The sequence below is a fragment of the Mytilus galloprovincialis genome, chromosome 7 (assembly GCF_965363235.1).
Source record: "Mytilus galloprovincialis chromosome 7, xbMytGall1.hap1.1, whole genome shotgun sequence".
NCBI lineage: Eukaryota > Metazoa > Mollusca > Bivalvia > Mytilida > Mytilidae > Mytilus > Mytilus galloprovincialis.
The window spans coordinates 57,978,523-57,998,428 of NC_134844.1; positions in this window are offsets into that span (position 1 = coordinate 57,978,523).

The window sequence follows — 19,906 nt, forward strand, 5'->3', positions numbered from 1 at the left end:
TATTGTGTTATCAGCGCCCATAGACATAAGTTAGTCATGTTTGTTCAATTTCCAATATTGCAGTTATTTATATATACTACAGTAAAGACAAATATAACTGAAGTACTGTTCAACTATATAGACTCGCATAAAAAAAAAGCAAATATGGTCAGTTTTGGTTGATGCGGTCAAAAGATTTTATTATACAACTCAGTCTGAAGTATGAAAACTACTGATATTTGTTTACGATTCAATACTTTGAATAAAAAGAGGATATACTGGCACTATAAATTCATGCGAACAAAATTTTGAGATCATTGTTTTCCAATATTGCTGTAACTTGTATATTACAGTCCCTCTTGACCTAAAATTAGAACTGAATTACTGTGCAGCTTTATAGATTTGCAGAAAGAAAGAGCAAATAAGGTCAGTTTAGATTGATGCGGTCAAAAGATTTTATTACACGACTCAGTCTGAAGTATGAAAACTACTGATATTTGTTTACGATTCAATACTTTGAATAAAAAGAGGACATGCTGGCACTATAAATTCATGCGAACAAAATTTTGAGGTCATTGTTATCCAATATTGCTATAGCTTGTATATATTACAGTCCCTCTTGACATAAAATTATAACTGAATTACTGTACAGCTATATAGATTTGCAGAAAGAAAGAGCAAATAAGGTCAGTTTAGATTGATGCGGTCAAAAGATTTTATTACACGACTCAGTCTGAAGTATGAAAAATACTGATATTTGTTTACGATGGATTCAATACTTTGAATTAAAAGAGGACATGCTGGCTAACTAAAAAATTCATGCGAACAAAATTTTGAGGTCATTGTTATCCAATATTGCTATAACTTGTATATATTACAGTCCCTCTTGACCTAAAATTATAACTGAATTACTGTACAGCTATATAGATTTGCAGAAAGAAAGAGCAAATAAGTTCAGTTTAGATTGATGCGGTCAAAAGATTTTATTACACCACTCAGTCTGAAGTATGAAAACTACTGATATTTGTTTACAATTCAATACTTTGAATAAAAAGAGGACATGCTGGCACTATAAATTCATGCGAACAAAATTTTGAGGTCATTGTTTTCCAATATTGCTGTAACTTGTATATTACAGTCCCTCTTGACCTAAAATTATAACTGAATTGCTGTACAGCTATATAGATTTGCAGAAAGAAAGAGCAAATATGGTCATTTAAGATTGATGCGGTCAAAAAATTTTATTACACGACTCAGTCTGAAGTATGAAAACTACTGATATTTGTTTACGATTCAATACTTTGAATAAAAAGAGGATATGCTGGCGCTATAAATTCATGCGAACAAAATTTTGAGGTCATTGTTTTCCAATATTGCTATAACTTGTATATATTACAGTCCCTCTTGACCTAAAATTATAACTGAATTACTGTGCAGCTTTATAGATTTGCAGAACGAAAGAGCAAATAAGGTCAGTTTAGATTGATGCGGTCAAAAGATTTTATTACACGACTCAGTCTGAAGTATGAAAACTACTGATATTTGTTTACGATTCAATACTTTGAATAAAAAGAGGATATGCTGGCGCTATAAATTCATGCGTACACAATTTTGAGGTCATTGTTTTCCAATATTGCTATAACTTGTATATATTACAGTCCCTCTTGACCTAAAATTATAACTGAATTACTGTACAGCACCCTTTTTATGGAAGATCAATGCATTTAAATGAGGACAACAAATTTTAGTTGGACCCCCCCCCCCCCTTTTTTTAAACTGCTGGATCCGTCCCTGGTGGTTTGGGCTGGAATAACGTATTACATTAAGGTCAGATAATTTTGTTATGTAAAACGAGTCATCCTGACTCCCCGAATGACAAATGTAAAATAAATGAAATAATAATGCCCCCCCCCCCCCCAATATTATAACGGCTTAATTTATGTTCAAAAAATGAAAGAAAAACAAATAATTTATGTAACACATCAACAAAGAAAATCACTGAATAACAGGCTCCTGACTTGGAACAGGCACATACATGCAGAATATGGCATGGTTAAACATGTTCTCTTGCCGATTATAAATCTGAAATAAAACCGGCAAAACTGTATGAGACAATATCTAAAAAAGTCTAATTTCCATGTCCCGCACTTCACCAGCAATTATTTTTTTATTCAACCATCTTTTTTGAAAATTTTAAGTTTTAGTATAAACTAAATTATATAATGCACCATGGCCTGCCAATTAAACACTCATTCTTATATTTCTTCCAATAAAATATTGTAATTTAAATGTTCAACCCCCCCTAAAATCATGTTGTCCCCTGTGTTTTTTTGAAAATTAAATCATTCAAATAATATCCAAATTAACTAAACAGGCGTCCGATTCTCACATATATGATATATTATTTAATAAACTTGCCCCTAATTTGTCTTTGTATATTATAACTATAGCATGTAATAAAATTTTGCAAATTTTAAGAGAAAAAAAATTTGTTCCCAGGGGTGATTTCCCTCCTGTTACCACTGGTTTTTTTTTACCTGTGGAAACGTTTACAAGACCAAAAGTTATTTTCCCATTATGTATTGTGAAGAGCATCATTCCCTGAATGTATTAGTACAAAGAAATAGTTGGAAAGGCGGCCAGGTTTGAAAATTCAAGCCCATCCAAGGTAAGAATTTATAGAAAAATACTTATTGGTGTTCTATCCTGTTATAGCCTTTTTTTACACTTTCTGAGAATATTTTTAAGTGTGCACCACAACATTAAGTGTGTTTTTATATCATCTTTTTAAAAGTTATATGTCACAGGAAATACACTTACATTTAATGTGATAAAAAGGACAAAAACTATCGCGTAATTCCTTTCTGTTACGTTCTGTCATGTTACCTGATCAAAAGTAACAGCATAACCATCATCAGTAACAGGAAGGATGTTCAAGACAATTTCACTGAAGAATCGAACAGTTAATCTACTATATGCCAACCATTTCATTTAATATAAGTTATTACCCCCATATCAAATAAATTTCAAAATAATATACAGTATATTGAATAAAAAAATAGGTTTTTTGCTTTTGATAACAGCAGAGAACATTGTGCAATTCTAGTATAGTAGATAGTAACAGAAAGGAATTTATTTTAGAATTTTTCATTACCTGGGCAGATTTTTCATCTTGCAAATACAGTTTCAAAGGATAAATGACATTGTTTGCTGTTATCTTCCAATTGTGACCAATCTAAAATGATTTATTTTTCTTAAACTTTAAAATAAAGCAGAAAAATCCTTTCTGTTACCAACTCTGTCCTGTTACCGTTGTCCTGTTACTCAAGATTCTTTCATGTTACCGACATATCTGACTATATTTAAGTATATTTCTAAACCTTTTGTATTGCAAATGCTAAAATCAATAATTGGCATTTGATAGACTATTGCAGGATATACTAGTAAACCACAAATAGTGTATTAAACTTATTCCTTATTCCCATTAGAAACTTTTTAAAATTGATTCACTTTGGTAACAGGAAAGAACTGGATTTTTTTTGTACCATTTTTTAAATTGCCATTGTTTCCTTATTAAACAAGTATTTGAATTACAGACAACAGTTCCTAGATCCCCAATGTGTGTTCTTCGATTTGTGCTATTAAAATACCGGGTCTAAAGAATTTTTTTTGGTTTTTTCTTATTGCCAAAAACTAGACTTTTTCAGATATTGTCTCGTATATAATATTAATCGCTATTTTGCCGAAGCCTTTATATTAAGACAAATATTTCTTCAAACTTATAAATTGATTCTAGCCGTAGAATTTATAAATCAATTTTAGCCGTAGAATTTATAAATTAATTCTGGCCGTAGAATTTATAAATTAATTCTGGCCGTAGAATTTATAAATTAATTCTAGCCGTAGAATTTGAAATCAATTCTAACCGTAAAACTGTTCTAGAAGTAGAACTGACCAAATATCTGGTCAGTTCTAGCTAGAACTGTCAAGATCAGTTCTAGGGTAGAACTGTCAGGATCAGTTCTAGCTAGAACTGTCCAAATCAGTTCTAGGTAGAACTGACCAAATCAGTTCTAGCTAGAACAGTTCTAACCTAGAACTGACTAAAAGGTGTCAGGCTGACAGTTCTACATACTGTTCTAGAACAGTTCTCCTGACAGATTCTGACAGAATTTATGAGAGGTTAGAACTGATCTCCACTGTATGTCTGCCTACGTATGGTAATAAACAGCAACCAAATGATCAGAAAAGAACAAAACAATCCTTTAAAAATCACATTGGTCACATATGCATAGTCTTGTGTGTGTTTTTACAAAGACTTTCAATTATATGATTTCATGTAGTTCAGGCCCATAGTTGATCCTGCCAATGTCGGAGTCGATATTTGAATTTGAATCCATCCCTTTTCAAAAATAGATAACGTGATATGCGTTACAATCTATTATTCTCTATGACATGTGATTAGTGAAATAAACTAAATTACTTAAAAAGATCCAGGAAAGTGAGGTCAAGGTCAGACAAACATAGCCAGAACTACATGTAAAACCTTACAATCATTCAATATGTCGAATATAGTTGACTTATTGCTAACAGTATACCAAAAATAGACCAAATCATGAAAACTATATATTCGCCAATGATCCTGCCAGACAGCCATGTACACCTTAAAATCTTTATATACACCATATATAGTTGACATATTGCTTAAAGTATCTAAGCAATAAAATTAAGCAGGAAAACTTGACATGACTAGTGAACCATGAAAATTATGTCACGGTCAGATGATCCCTTCCATACAGAAATATGCACCTTACAATCATTACATACACAAATATAGTTGAACTATTGCTTATAGTTTAGGAAAAAGAAAAAAACACAAAAACTAAACATTGAGCAAAGAACCAAGAAATTTAGGTCAAGGTCAAATAAAACTTCCAGATTTTCATGTATACTGTAAAACATTTCCATACAACAAATATGGTTAAACTTTTACAGAGTACTACAAAAAAGACCAAACACAAAACTTTTAGGGTTTTCAAGTGCCTCACTATGCCATTTTCAAAGGTGTTTAATTGTGGCCCAGCCTTCATTCAATAGTGATGTTATCAGTATTTTTTAAACAGATGCTTCAGACACCTTATTTGAATCATACCTTTTCTCTAAATATAAATCTGCAAGAATAGAGGGCAGCAGACACAAAACAACATTTCAAAAGAATTTCAACAATCAGCAATATGATAAAAGCGACCTACTTTTGTTTGTCATGTCAACTTTTGCCTGTGGAAGTATTAACAGAGGTTAGTCAGACGAATTTGACATTCAACTCTTAATACTGTGGATTCCTTTATTTTCGTTGGTATCAATTTTTGTGAATTTAGAAAAACTTGCATTTTTGTTGATATTTTATTGGTGGTTTTTCCAATCTCTACATACAAATCCTAAAGAGATACTTAATTCGTTGAACATTTGAGTTCATAGTTCACCTGTTCACACGAAACCCACGAAAATTGGTATCCAACAAATAATAATAATTCCACAGTATCAATTTTCAACTTTTTGGGATGGATGATATTGAAAAGGAAACAAGATATTACAATTTTAGGAGTAAATAACCTCCTTGGTTTATTTACAAAATGCATTGTACATACTGGTATCAACCTGTACATTTATACAAAATAACATTCCACAAAATACACAACTGGTATGTACACAATAGACAGTGACAACCTTGAGGTCACACTGAAATGACCTTAAAAATTTACATATGTAAATGTACAACAGTTACAGTATTGTTATTTAGATTTTACGATTCTATTAAAGCTAGACTGTATAAAAACAAACAAACGAAAAATTGTCCATGACTGTGGATTTAAAAATGCTTCATGATTGCAAATATAGTATGAATTCACATTTCATTTATTTTTTATAAAACAGTCATTGCCATTTTACATTATATATCATTTCTACGCTTTTCACAGCGATACCATCTTCTTGTATATTATCCAAAATATGAAAACTAAAAACTTTTAGTATTAAAAAATTTAGGACAAAAATCAATGTATATAATAGTTAAAAGTAAACCCATACCTCAAAAATATTGCTGTATACATAGAGTGTGTTTTAACAGAAAATATGGAACAGTTATTTTCAAATTTCTAACAAGATTTCATATTTTACATTTATATTGAAGATAATAAATTTACTAATTTCATCAAAAATGGTATTAATAGTCAGCAAATGCAACATAAGTATTTATAAATCATGTCAATCTAGTATTGATTTTAACTTTATGAAGGACTTCTCCTTTTAATTTTAAAAATTAAACAGGACAAAAATGTTCATCAAACTAGAACAATATCATAGAAAAACATCAAAATAAAAACGTTTTAAATTCTGACAATAATCAAATGACACATGTGCCACTCTGAATGCAACAGCTTTAAAACTGGAAATTATATAAATTGTATCTAATAGGAAAACAAAGGTTATGGGGTAATCATGTGTAGAAACTTGAATACTAATAATCCAAAGAATCCAAAGAAATCTTAAATTCCCAAACTTATTCTCAAATCATTAAACAAAACAAATTTTAATCCTCATAACATATTTAATTTTGTAAATAATTGGTCAAGATTTATTAGATAATATATATTTTCACTGATGAAATTAATTTGTATTTTTGAAGTTAAAGACAAACTGTTTTCCTAAATGCCCTAACGCCAAGCAGGGTGGGGAATTAGAAATTGTCTATAACTTTCCCTCTGTTCCCAGCGGCAACATCATATGGAGTATATGTGTCTCAATTGATACGTTACTCTAGAGGTAGCTCAAAGTACGTTGATTTTGTTGAACGAGGAATACTGCTTTCTCTAAAGTTGCTAAGACAGGGCTATGAATCAATCAAATTAAGGTCATCACTCAAGAAATTTTACGGTCGCCATGATGAGCTGATTAGATATAGGAAGATGTGGTGTGAGTGCCAATGAGACAACTCTCCATCCAAATAACAATTTAAAAAAAAAAGTAAACCGTTATAGGTCAATGTACGGCCTTCAAGACGGAGCCTTGGCTCACACCGAACAACAAGCTATAAACGGCCCCAAAATTACTAGTGTAAAACCATTCAAACGGGAAAACCAACGATCTAATCTATATAAACTAGAGGCTCTCAAGAGCCTGTATCGCTCACCTGACTCTACTTGGGTTTTTGAAATCATATAAAAACAGATAAAATTTGGCTACAAAGTAACAACACTTGGCCAGCACCTCATAAAGAAAGGACTATTCATGCTATGTTTGATTTCATTCAATTCCGTGGTTCTCTAAAAGAAGACTTTTGTATGCATTTCCCATAGGGTCCTATGTTAAACTAAGCCTCCCGCTGGCAGCCATCTTGGATGATTGATGGGAGACAAAATAACAACACTTGGTCAGCACCTCATAAGGAACATTCATGCTATGTTTGGTTTCATTCCATTCAGTGGTTCTCTAAAAGATGTCATTTGTATGGTTTCCCATAGGGTCCTATGTTAAACTAAGTCCCCCCGCTGGCAGCCATCTTGGATGATGGATCAGCTACAAAGTAACAACATTTGGTCAGTACCTCATAAGGAAAATTCATGCCATGTTTGGTTTCATTCCATTCAGTGGTGCTCTAAAAGAAGTCATTTGTATGAATTTCCCGTTGGGTCATATGTTAAACTAAGTCCCCCGCTGGCGGCCATCTTGGATGATGGATCGGCTACAAAGTAACAACACTTGGTCAGCACTTCATAAGGAACATTCATGTCATGTTTGGTTATATTCATTCGGTGGTTCTCTAGAAGAAGTCATTTGCATGCATTTCCCATAGGGTCCTATGTTAAACTAAGTCCCCCGCTGGCAGCCATCTTGGATGATGGATCGGCTACAAAGTAACAACACTTGGTCAGCACCTCATTAGGAACCTTCATGCCATGTTTAGTTTCATACCATTCAGTGGTTCTCTAGAAGAAGTCATTTGTATGCATTTCCCATAGGGTCCTATGTTAAACTAAGTCCCCCGCTGGCAGCCATCTTGGATGATGGATCGGAGACAAAGTAACAACACTTGGTCAGCACTTCATAAGGAACATTCATGCCATGTTTGGTTTCATTCCATTCGGTGGTTCTCTAGAAGAAGTCATTTGTATGCATTTCCCATAGGGTCCTATGTAAAACTAAGTCCCCCGCTGGCGGCCATCTTGGATGATGGATCGGCTACAAAGTAACAACACTTGGTCAGCACCTCATAAGGAACATTTATGCCATGTTTGGTTTTATTCCATTCAGTGGTTCTCTAGAAGAAGTCATTTGTATGCATTTCGCGTAGGGTCCTATGTTAAACTAAGTCCCCCGCTGGCGGCCATCTTGGATGATGGATCGGCTACAAAGTAACAACACTTGGTCAGTACCTCATAAGGAACATTCATGCCATGTTGGTTTCATTCCATTCAGTGGTTCTCTAAAAGAAGTCATTTGTATGCATTTCCCATAGGGTCCTATGTTAAACTAAGTCTCCCGCTGGCGGCCATCTTGGATGATGGATCAGCTTCAAAGTAACAACACTTTGTCAGCATCTCATAAGGAACATTCATGCCATGTTTAGTTTCATTCCATTCAGTGGTTCTCTAGAAGAAGTTCAAAATGTAAACCTTCGGGCCAGGTGAGCTAAAAACGAGAAACGAGAAACACGTATAAATTACATAACAAACGACAACTACTGTACACCAGATTCCTGACTTAGGACAGGTGCAAACATTTGCAGCGGGATTAAACGTTTTAATGGTACCAAACCTTCTCCCTTTTTCTGAAACAATAGCATAACATCACAACATAGAAAAACATACGATAAAATATCAATTGGCAGGCTTAACTCAATCAAAAAACGTAAATTAATAATTGGCCATTAAGACAAAAGTGTGTCAGAAATCATATCTGATATTCTTCCTCCGTCATAATTGTCTTCCATCATTACCGAACTGAACAAAGAAATAACACAACGGGTGCCGTATACGGTGCAGGAAATGATTACCCTTCCGGAGTACCTGATTTCACTCTCGGTTTTTAGTGGAGTTCGTGTTGTTTCTTATTTATTACTTAGAATGAAATTCAAAACAGTGTGGCTGTGGCCATTGATTGACACATTAAATTCATCCATTGACTGGGACAATTTACGTGAACGTTTGTCTGTAACGACTACTGTTCACGACGTACCTACGATAGACATTTAAACTGTGGGATCACCAAAGGTTTCTTAACGCCTTTAATTATAAAATAATTCGAAAAATTAATCAGGAATAACCTTTATGTTTTGATTTATATAATTGATATAAATCAAAACATCGTGTTATTTCTGATTAATTTTTCGAATTACTTTATTAAGGTGTTGAGAACCTTTGGTGACCCCATAGTTTAAGTGTCTTTAAAAAGTACAGAGTGAGCTGTGGTCGTTACATACAAACGTTCACCTAAATTGTCCCAGTCAATGGATGAATTTAATGTGTCAATCAATGGCCACAGCCACACTGTTTTGAATTTCATTCTATAACTGTTAATGTAAATGTCCTTTGGTTTTGAGTCTTTGTTTACTCCTTGGTTTTGATTGTTATTGTCTTTCAACTCTTAGCACAATCATAAACAAAACAAAACAACTTGAAATTAAAATCAATACATAATGGTCACAAGAACAGCACTTTTTTTGCATACAGCATTAAAAAAGAGAGAAGGTTGCCGTATATTCCAATATCCCGTTCAGAGATCATATTCATTCCGTTCAATACGTTGTAATACTACACTCAAAGTGCAGTATTGCGGAGCATGTATGGAACCTTAGATAGTACTTCCGTACAGGGGCATACTTTTTTTATTTGTTCTGAGAAGCTTTAGATTTTAAAATATTTTGGCGTGGAGCATTACTATAAAGGCATTTATTGTCTAATAACTCATATGGTGCAGATATATTGATGCAGTTACATTTAGTGTATTTATTAAAGATCATTAAAGGTCTGATAAGTGAAAATAGTTTGTTGAATAAATCATTGATTGAACTATTTCATTTTACAGTCCTACCTATTATTTATTATATTTAACCCCGCCACATTATTTATGTATGTGCCTGTCCCAAGTCAGGAGCCTGTAATTCAGTGGTTGTCGTTTGTTAATGTGTTACATATTTGTTTTTTGTTCATTTTCTTATATAAATCAGGCCGTTAGTTTTCTCGTTTGAATTGTTTTACATTGTCTTATCGGGGCCTTTTATAGCTGACTATGCGGTATGGGATTTGCTCATTGTTGAAGGCCGTATGATGACCTTTAGTTGTTAATTTCTGTGTCCTTTTGGTCTCTTGTGGACAGTTGTCTCATTGGCAATCATACCACATCTTCTTTTTTATATTATTAAAAGAGTTGTCATTTAATTTCAAAAGCAACTTATTTTGTCAAAATAACTACAATGATTGGCTTTCATTCATTCTAGATAGCTAACATGTTCTTGTTTATGTGCTATATAATTTACAATTTTTAAAGCGTAATTATTTTTTGTAGATGAATATCATGATCATTGTGCTATTATATTACAATCGATATATTTACAATCAGAAATTCTGATCCATTGCTTGATCTGTATACCTTTTTTAACAGTTCTTTAAACTATATTATTAGTTACATAGTGTGCTAGTGACCTAATACGGTATATATGGGGTCAGTAAATTCCATATGGGGTGAGAGCGAAGCTCGAATCCCCATATGGAATTTACTGACCCCATATATACCGTATTACGTCACTAGCACACTATGTAACGAATTTATCTTACCGACTATCTTAACGTGTGAAATTAAGACTAGTGATTCTCAAAATGAGCAAGTCTTCAATACTGTTAGCACTCAGAAAATACTTCCATTGATCCTATCGTTATGCCAACAATTACGACTTGTAAGGTTTAAATGTGTTTTATGAATTTATTTCAATCTTAATGATCAATTTCTTCGTCTGTTGGAACTTTTAAGATTTTTTCTCAGTACCGTTTTGTTTTTTATAAAGGGACATAACACCATTACTAACCGTGTATGAAATAAGCCCCGCCCCATTCTTACCCAATAAGGCATATAAAGGGACGTAACTCCACTACTAACCGTGTATGAGATAAGCCCCGCCTCCCTACTAACCTAATATCAAATATACACGGTTTGCACGCGGACGCTTTTAACCAATCATATTCCTGGAAATGTATAGGAGGTAAGATAATGTTTTATATTTAAATATACGATGAACTATTCTTTTCATCAATACGAAAAGGATGAAAAATGAATATTGAATATACATTGTATAATCAAAGACAGCAGTCAGACAACTCTATATATATGGCAATATTACATATGGTGTAGCATTCTCCTGTTTTCATTGGATGTAACGATCACTTGTTTCAATTAATATGTCATGTATCTGAAACATGTTCACATATTCCAAAAAATTAAGTATATTGACGCTATGTTCCTATTTTTAAATGCGTATATTGACGGTCCATGCATGTTTCCATGGTAACGTACGGCAGCGATCTTGAAAATTTCATACCCCGATTGCAAATCTGCATATGCTGGTTAACATTATTGTAGATTTTATTAAAATTTGTTCAGTAATATTCGAGATATATAAGCTAGATAAAAAAAAAATGGAAGAAAAATATAGGGAATAAAAGAGTATGATTGCTCTGAGGGATACGATTGCCATTGTTTTCATTGATATTAGTATTATTCTCAAAAATAATTCAACTGCACATGTAAAATGCTCTCTATTTGATTTACGTAATCTGAATAGTTTATCAACTTTGAAAATAGCCAATTATGAGCCTCGATATATTAAAGTGTATGAACAATGTAGTTATTGTGTTTTACTTTTTTTACTATCAATTCCAAATTTAATTTCTACAGCAGTCACTAAGAGTGAGAAAAGGTATCTCACTTCGTACCTTATCACATATTTTCTCACATGAATTCTAGGGGAACCCCATTTCTAACTCTTTAACTATTTAATTTCCTTTAGGTAAATGGGCATGACTCATTTCCGCGCACATTCCTCTGTTTAATTTGCAATTGCTTTTAATATAACACGACGTCTAACGACAGAACGAGTTATTTTTTCTCGACGTATCGTCGTATTTTGATTCTGATGGAAGTTAAAGGGCAACAATTTGAAGCGATAACATGGAAGACTTCATTTCGGCTGAAGGAGTGTTCTAGTTACACATTTACGTTGTGGACTACATTTATTTTGATTTAAATGTTGCATATATGATTTAAAATTATGCAACAACAATAACCCTCAATAGCAGACAGACATAGATTTATAGGACAGTTGTTTAAATTCAATCCTTTTGTTTGTTTTTACATTTAAAGCAAGACAATCTTAAGAATATGAGATGTTCCTTGGTATTTAGAATAAAACGGATGACGTGAAGGTCTGGTCCTGAGTCAATGGTTAAAGTCTACAGATTGCTTGACAGCAATCTTATCCGAAAAATGAAACGTGGACTTACAATATGTCACCCCAACTCCGTGGATGGTGTTATGATAAATTGCGATCGTCCGAAGCGCTTTTCTGGATATACCTTTTCAAAACTCTGCAGTATGTGCGTCTGAATACTTAACAGTCAATAATGTATAAGAACTGAAAAAGCTGAAGACCTATAAGACAACAAGAGTGCACACACTGAAATGTCTCGCCTTCTTTACTAATCATTGATATTATGTTGATAGTCCTAAGTATAAAGCTTGATTACAACTGTCACATAAACTTAACATTAACCAAGATAGCTAAACAAAGACCAATGAACCATGAAAATGAGGTCAAGGTCAGATAAACCATGCCAGGCAGACATGTACAGCTAACAAAGCTTCCATACAACAAATATAGTTGACCTATTACTTATAGTTTAAGAAAAATAGACCAAAAAAACAAAAACTTAACACTGTGCAATGAACCGTGCAATTGAGGTCATGGTCAAATAAAACCTGCGGGACTGACATATAGATCATAATATATTTCCATACACATAATATAGTTGACCTTTGGCATATAATATTAGATAAAAAGACCAAAACTTAAAAACTTAACTTTGACCACTGAACCATGAAAATGAGGTCAAGGTCAGATGATATCTGCCCGCTAGACATGTACACCTTACAACCATTCCATACAACAAATATAGTAGACCTATTACATAAAGTATGAGAAAAACAGACCAAAACACAAAAACTTAACTATAACCATTAAACCATGAAAATGAGGTCAAGGTCAGATGACACCTGCCAGTTGGACATGAACACCTTCCAGTCCTTCCATACACCAAATATACTAGCCCTATTACTTATAGTATCTGAGATATGGACTTGACCACCAAAACTTAACCTTGTTCACTGATCCATGAAATAAGGTCAAGGTCAAGTGAAAACTGTCTGACGGGCATGAGGATCTTGCAAGGTACGCACATACCAAATATAGTTATCCTATTACTTATAATAAGAGAGAATTCAACATTACAAAAATTTTGAACTTTTTTTTCAAGTGGTCACTGAACCATGAAAATGAGGTCAAGGACATTGGACATGTGACCGACGGAAACTTCGTAACATGAGGCATCTATATATAAAGTATGAAGCATCCAGGTCTTTCACCTTCTAAAATATAAACCTTTTAAGAAGTTAGCTAACGCCGCCGCCGCCGGATCACTATCCCTATGTCGAGCTTTCTGCAACAAAAGTTGCAGGCTCGACAAAAAATAATAGGTAAATCCATATAAAGTCAACGTTGACTGAGGAAATTTAAACTTAAGAGTTTTTTTTTTTAATTTTACGATTTAATTATAAACAGACAATTTAAGAGAATTTTATTATAAATCATGTCAGTTTTGAATTACTGACTACTGAGCTGATGTCCAACTTTGGGGACTGATAGTCTAACACCAGCGGTATATGGAACAAGGACCGAAAAATGAAATAATCTTTATTAATGTCATGCGACCCATGTGCTTTTTTATGTATCTTCATCAGGAACGCTCATCATTTAATTAGAAGCATTTACGGGATGGTTACCGATGATAGTTAATTCTTGTAGTATGTTTGTAATGATGGCTCTAAGTTAACTACGAATATTTAATAAGTTGGTATTGGGGGCTATAGTACTACAGTAGAGTTACATTACACCAAGTCGTGCACAATAAACTACAACCATGACAAAACAGCGAAACAGCCAACAACGCCACCACATCAACATTTGGCTGTGTGAAAAGAAACAACCATGTGCTGTTGGTCTTGTTGCAATGCGATCTGTTAAAAATGGCGTATGATGATCGAGAAAAGATGATACTTTTGTGATTTTATCCCTGTTAAGTTTTTTAGTCAGGTTCCTATGTAAAACAAGATGTCTATGGTCATGTTGTCGGTATGTTTTCGCACACAATTACGCTACTCGCATCTAATGATCGATGTCGGACACTATAATTTTGTACATGTACATAAAATTCAAGTTCAATACTAAAAACTGTTGAAACAACAAAGGGATGCATTTTTAGACTGAATACCAGGTTACTGTTCTATTGCAAACCCAAGATGTTTGACGCAAAAAGTTCTCTTTAACTTGCATGATCAAGATTGAGTGCCTAATCATTTTACGGACAACATATTTAGCGGTGGAGTTTTTCAAAACAACATTCCTATTTGAATTCAACTGTTTTTTCCTAGAATACATACTCCATAGAAGAACTTATCGGAAAGGGTGAACAGATGCTGGCATTTTACCCTTTAATGTATGTTCTGCTATAAAAGGTATGACCTATCGTTGAATAATTTAAGGTTGCATGATGTATACTTTGATTGCGTCTTTCCCATTGAACAAATTCAAAATGGTTATCCTGTCGACATGCTCTCATAAGTCAGGGTATCCATAAAGTTGTTGGTTTATGCTTGTTTATAACAAATTTCATAAGGGTTCCGATGAATCCAGTGTCTCGTCTACTTTTGCTGTTAATCGCACATTCAACAAAAATGAGGAAAAAAATCAATAACAATATTCTTCCAAGGCCGTAACTACCCTTGAGGCAAGTGAGGCAATTGCCTCACTAAAATTTCGACACTGATTATTTTTTTTATACATATATATAAATATAATAGTCATTTGTTTTTCTGTCACAACCTCAATTGCTATAACTTGTCATCATTCCTTTTAAACTATTCTTTCTGGATATAACTCAGCATCTCAACGGGTGATGTTTCTCGATTACACTTTAACCTAGTAACGATAATCATCATGGATCTTTAGTTAAAAACAGGCTCTTGCAGAAAAAGGAAAAGCGACACTGAAGGTAAAGAAGGAATAATTCTAGTAAACTAGTTTTTTTTTTGTGAACAGAGTCTGAGTATTGCATATAACTTCATTAGAACACTCCAAAAACGATAAGAAGACTGACAAATCAAGTACTGGTCTTCGGAAGGGGGCAGTCCTGTCTGCGTATTCGTTTCTCCGTTTCACCAACTTTTGACAAATCAAGTACTGGGCATCGCAAGGGGGCAGTCCTATCTGCGTATTCATTTCACGAACTATAATCTTTCTCTTTACAGATAAATAAAATATAAATAATATGAAACACGAATGCATGGATTAGTTTTTACCCATGTTTCTTTAACCTTAAAAATTGAAAAAATATCCCATATTCCAACTTGATATTATTGAGGAATGGTAGAACCTTTAACACAGGATTTTGTCTTTACATATTCGGGACTACGGAATTTCGTTTCTTTATATTCGGGGTTTCGGAATCGGACACATCCAACCCCTAACCCCTAAATTTATAGATTCTGGAACTAAAATACCACCAACTATTTCCAGAAATAATTTGAAATTACGGAACTACATGTAAACGTCAAAAACTCCATTCCAATTCCCCTGTACCCATATCATATATACTTACTCTATAAATAGAATCATATACATGTATGTTATCTCATTCTATCCCTAGTTTGTCTACTCTTTGTCAGCATAAAAGCGAGTTTAATAATTTGTAACTGCGACTGTATGATGGTGCTTACAGGAAAGCTTAATTCCCTTTTGCAAACAAAAGCTGCTACCGAATTGCTGATGGAGAAGGAATTGGAAGAAGACATTGATCATTGTATTGATGATAATGTGCTACCTTTAGAAACACAGACTGCCCTGAAACGACTGAAAACTTGGAAAAGAGCATACATGAGTGGCGAGAGATTGTCCATGTTCATCGCGATAAGGATATCAGCAGACCAAATCATGATTCTGAAACGATTTGACTGAACCGGCCATAGAAAAATGTGGCAAACTCTACTGAATCGATGTTTGTTTTATGTTCTGGCAGCAGACTCAAATCAGTGATATTTGGATGATTATCTTACATATAAATTTAAATAAAGTTGTTAAAAATTTGGTGTTAGTAAAAGTCTTAAAATATGAAAAACTTATATAAAAGTGTACAAATTCAAAACATTATCAAACTCTCTAAAAAATGCCTAGAATGCAGGATTTTGCACCATTCATTTCATACCCTCCAAAAAAAATTTTCGCCTCGCTTTGCTCGGCTCAATTATTTTGCCTCACTAAAATAAGATCCCTAGTTACGGCCTTGTCTTCTCGATCTTTTGATTGTAAGAAGCTTCTGTCCAAGTTTGGTAAACTTCGAGAATAGTTTATGAATCTTATAAATGTTTTAAAACTTTGACTGCAGACTGTATGTTGTGTTAACTCGAAGAAAAACTAAGTCCATTTATAAGTAAAATACGAAAAAAATGATTTTGTTTTTACAAAATTTACTTCTGGATACTATCTTATGATCATACACAAGCTTCTGTCCAAGTTTGGTACAAACCCAGGATAGTTTAAGAAAGTTATTTAAATTTTAAAAACTTTGACCACAGAGTGACTATTTGTGGACGCAGCCACAAACGACGCCGACGGAATACAGGATCGCTATGTCTCGCTTTTTCGACTAAAGTTGAAGGCTCGACAAAAATTGTTGAATTTTGTACAAATTATAATCTATACAGGCACTTCTTAACAAAGTGCAATTTGTACAAACTAAAAATACAAATTATAATTTGTACAATATCTGTGTATAAATAAAATTATGATTTGTACAAAATGATAACTTGTATGCAACATATATAAATAAGAAGATGTGGCACGGAACCTTGTCTTGATCCCCATGTTGACTATACATGTCTCTTAAATGATCCTCATGGCCAAAATATTTCAAAATTCAAAAATCTAATAGATCTATCTATCTATGCATTAAGTAGGTATTTTATGGCAAACCAGATGCTCCGCAGGGCGCAGCTTTATACGACCGCAGAGTTTGAACCCTGAACAGTTGGGGCAAGTACGGACACAACATTCAAGCTTGATACAGCTCTGAATTTGGATTGTGATTAAATAGTTGCCATAACATAGGTTTCTGACACAGAATGAATGTGGTCTAAGAACTTAAACTTAAAATTTTTAAAATGGACATTTACCTATTATGGTTCAATATCCAAAATCTAAATACATCAAAGAACCCCAATAATTCAATTTTTGATGAAATCAAATAAAGTTCAATTTTGGACCCTTTAGACCTCAATGTGGACCAATTTGATAACCGAGCCCAAATATCAAAAATCTAAATACATGGTTAGATTCAGCATATATCAAAGAACCCCATATATTCAATTTTTGTTGAAATCAAACAAAAGTTTAATTTTGGACCCCGATTTGGACCAACTTGAAAACTGGGCCTATAATAAAAAATCTATATACATGTTTAGATTCAGCATATCAAAGAACCCCAAGGATTCAATTTTTGTTGATATCAAACAAAGTTTAATTTTGGACCCCGATTTGGACTAACTTGAAAACTGGGCCCATAATCAAAAATCTAAGTACATGTTTAGATTCAGCATATCAAAGAACCCCAAGAATTCAATTTTTGTTGAAATCAAACCAAGTTTAATTTTGGACCCTGATTTGGACCAACTTGAAAACTGGGCCCATAATAAAAAAACCTAAGTACATGTTTAGATTCAGCATATCAAAAAAACCCAAGAATTCAATTTTTGTTAAAATCAAACTAAGTTTAATTTTGGACCCTTTGGACCTTAATGTAGACCAATTTGAAAACGGGACCAAAAATTAAGAATCTACATACATAGTTAGATTTGGCATATCAAAGAACCCCAATTATTCAATTTTTGATGAAATCAAACAAAGTTTAATTTTGGACCCTTTGGGTCCCTCATTCCTAAAATGTTGGGACCAAAACTCCCAAAATCAATCCCACTCTTCCTTTTATGGTCATAAACCTTGTGTTTAAATTTCATAGATTTCTATTTACTTATACTAGAGTTATGGTGCGAAAACCAAGAAAAATGCTTATCTGGGCCCCTTTTTGGCCCCTAATTCTTAAACTGTTGGGACCAAAACTCCAAAAATCAATCCTAACCTTCCTTTTGTGTTCATAAACCTTGTGTTTAAATTTCATAGATTTCTATTCACTAATACTAAAGTTATCGTGCGAAAACCAAGAAAAATGCTTATTTGGGCCCTTTTTTGGCCCCTAATTCCTAAATTGTTGGGACCAAAACTCCCAAAATCAATCCCAACCTTCCTTTTGTGGTCATAAACTTTGTGTTTAAATTTCATAGATTTCTATAATAGTTAAACTAAAGTTATAGTGCGAAAACCAATGTGTCTTCGGACAACAACGACAACGACGACGCCAACGTCATACCAATGTACGACCGCAAAAAAATTTGCGGTCGTATAAAGATGGAAGTTAAGTCTTTTTGGTGTAGTTTTATTCAAGAACTATGAAGATGTAACAATCTTTCATTTTGAATTTATTGAAGAATAGGACAAAGTCTATTGAAAGAACATAAGATGAAAATATTCAAAGAAACACAATATATTTAAAATAAGAACACAAAAATGCCATTTTCTGCCTTTTTGCAAGGCAAAAATGGAAGGAAATTGTTTTGATTAAATTACCATGGCAACCGTAATTTTTTTTTATTGATTAGTTATGTTTTATTTATTTGACGTAAATATCATCTTATATGTGCAATATAAAGAAAATTTAAATTGAAGAATATGCGTGGCCACACCATTTTGATCGTTACAGGGAACTGGTATTAAAACCGAAAAGAACCAACCGAAATTCCTCAGTGAGATGTTAGTGCTTGACATAATTATTGCATTGGCATCTTCATTTTTAAAGGGAATAAAACATTGACAGCAGTTTTATTTAAAAAAAATATAAGTGCAGAGCCTTTTTTGTTATGTCATATATACAACAAGTGTGCACACGCTGAATGTCTTGACTGCTTTTGCGTATCATGATTTAATTTATATTGAAAGAGTGTGATATGAAGGTTTTACTAAGTTTTAAAAAATATATATATATTGTTAATAATGAAAAAAGTAAATGAAGTCAAGGTCAGATAAACCAAGACAATTAAAGATGTACACCTTACAATCTTACGATACACCAAATAAAGTTGCTTATGGTACCCATAGAAACAGATCTAATTACGAGAATTGGACATTGACCAATGAACCATGAAAATAAGGTCAAAGTAAGACCTGTCATAAAAATGATATACAACATGCAGTTACTCCTTACACCAAATATAATTGACCTATTAACATACAGTATTTGAAGAAACAAACATAACCGTGAAAACTTTACAATGACTTATATACCATGAAGCAAGGTCAGGGTCAGATGAACCCTGCCAGAAGAACATCTAACAATTATTTTATTTGCCAAATATAGTTGATCTTAGCTTATAGTATCTGACAAATAGACCAAATCAGAAAGAAATTAACAGTGACCAATCAACCATGAAAATGAGGTAA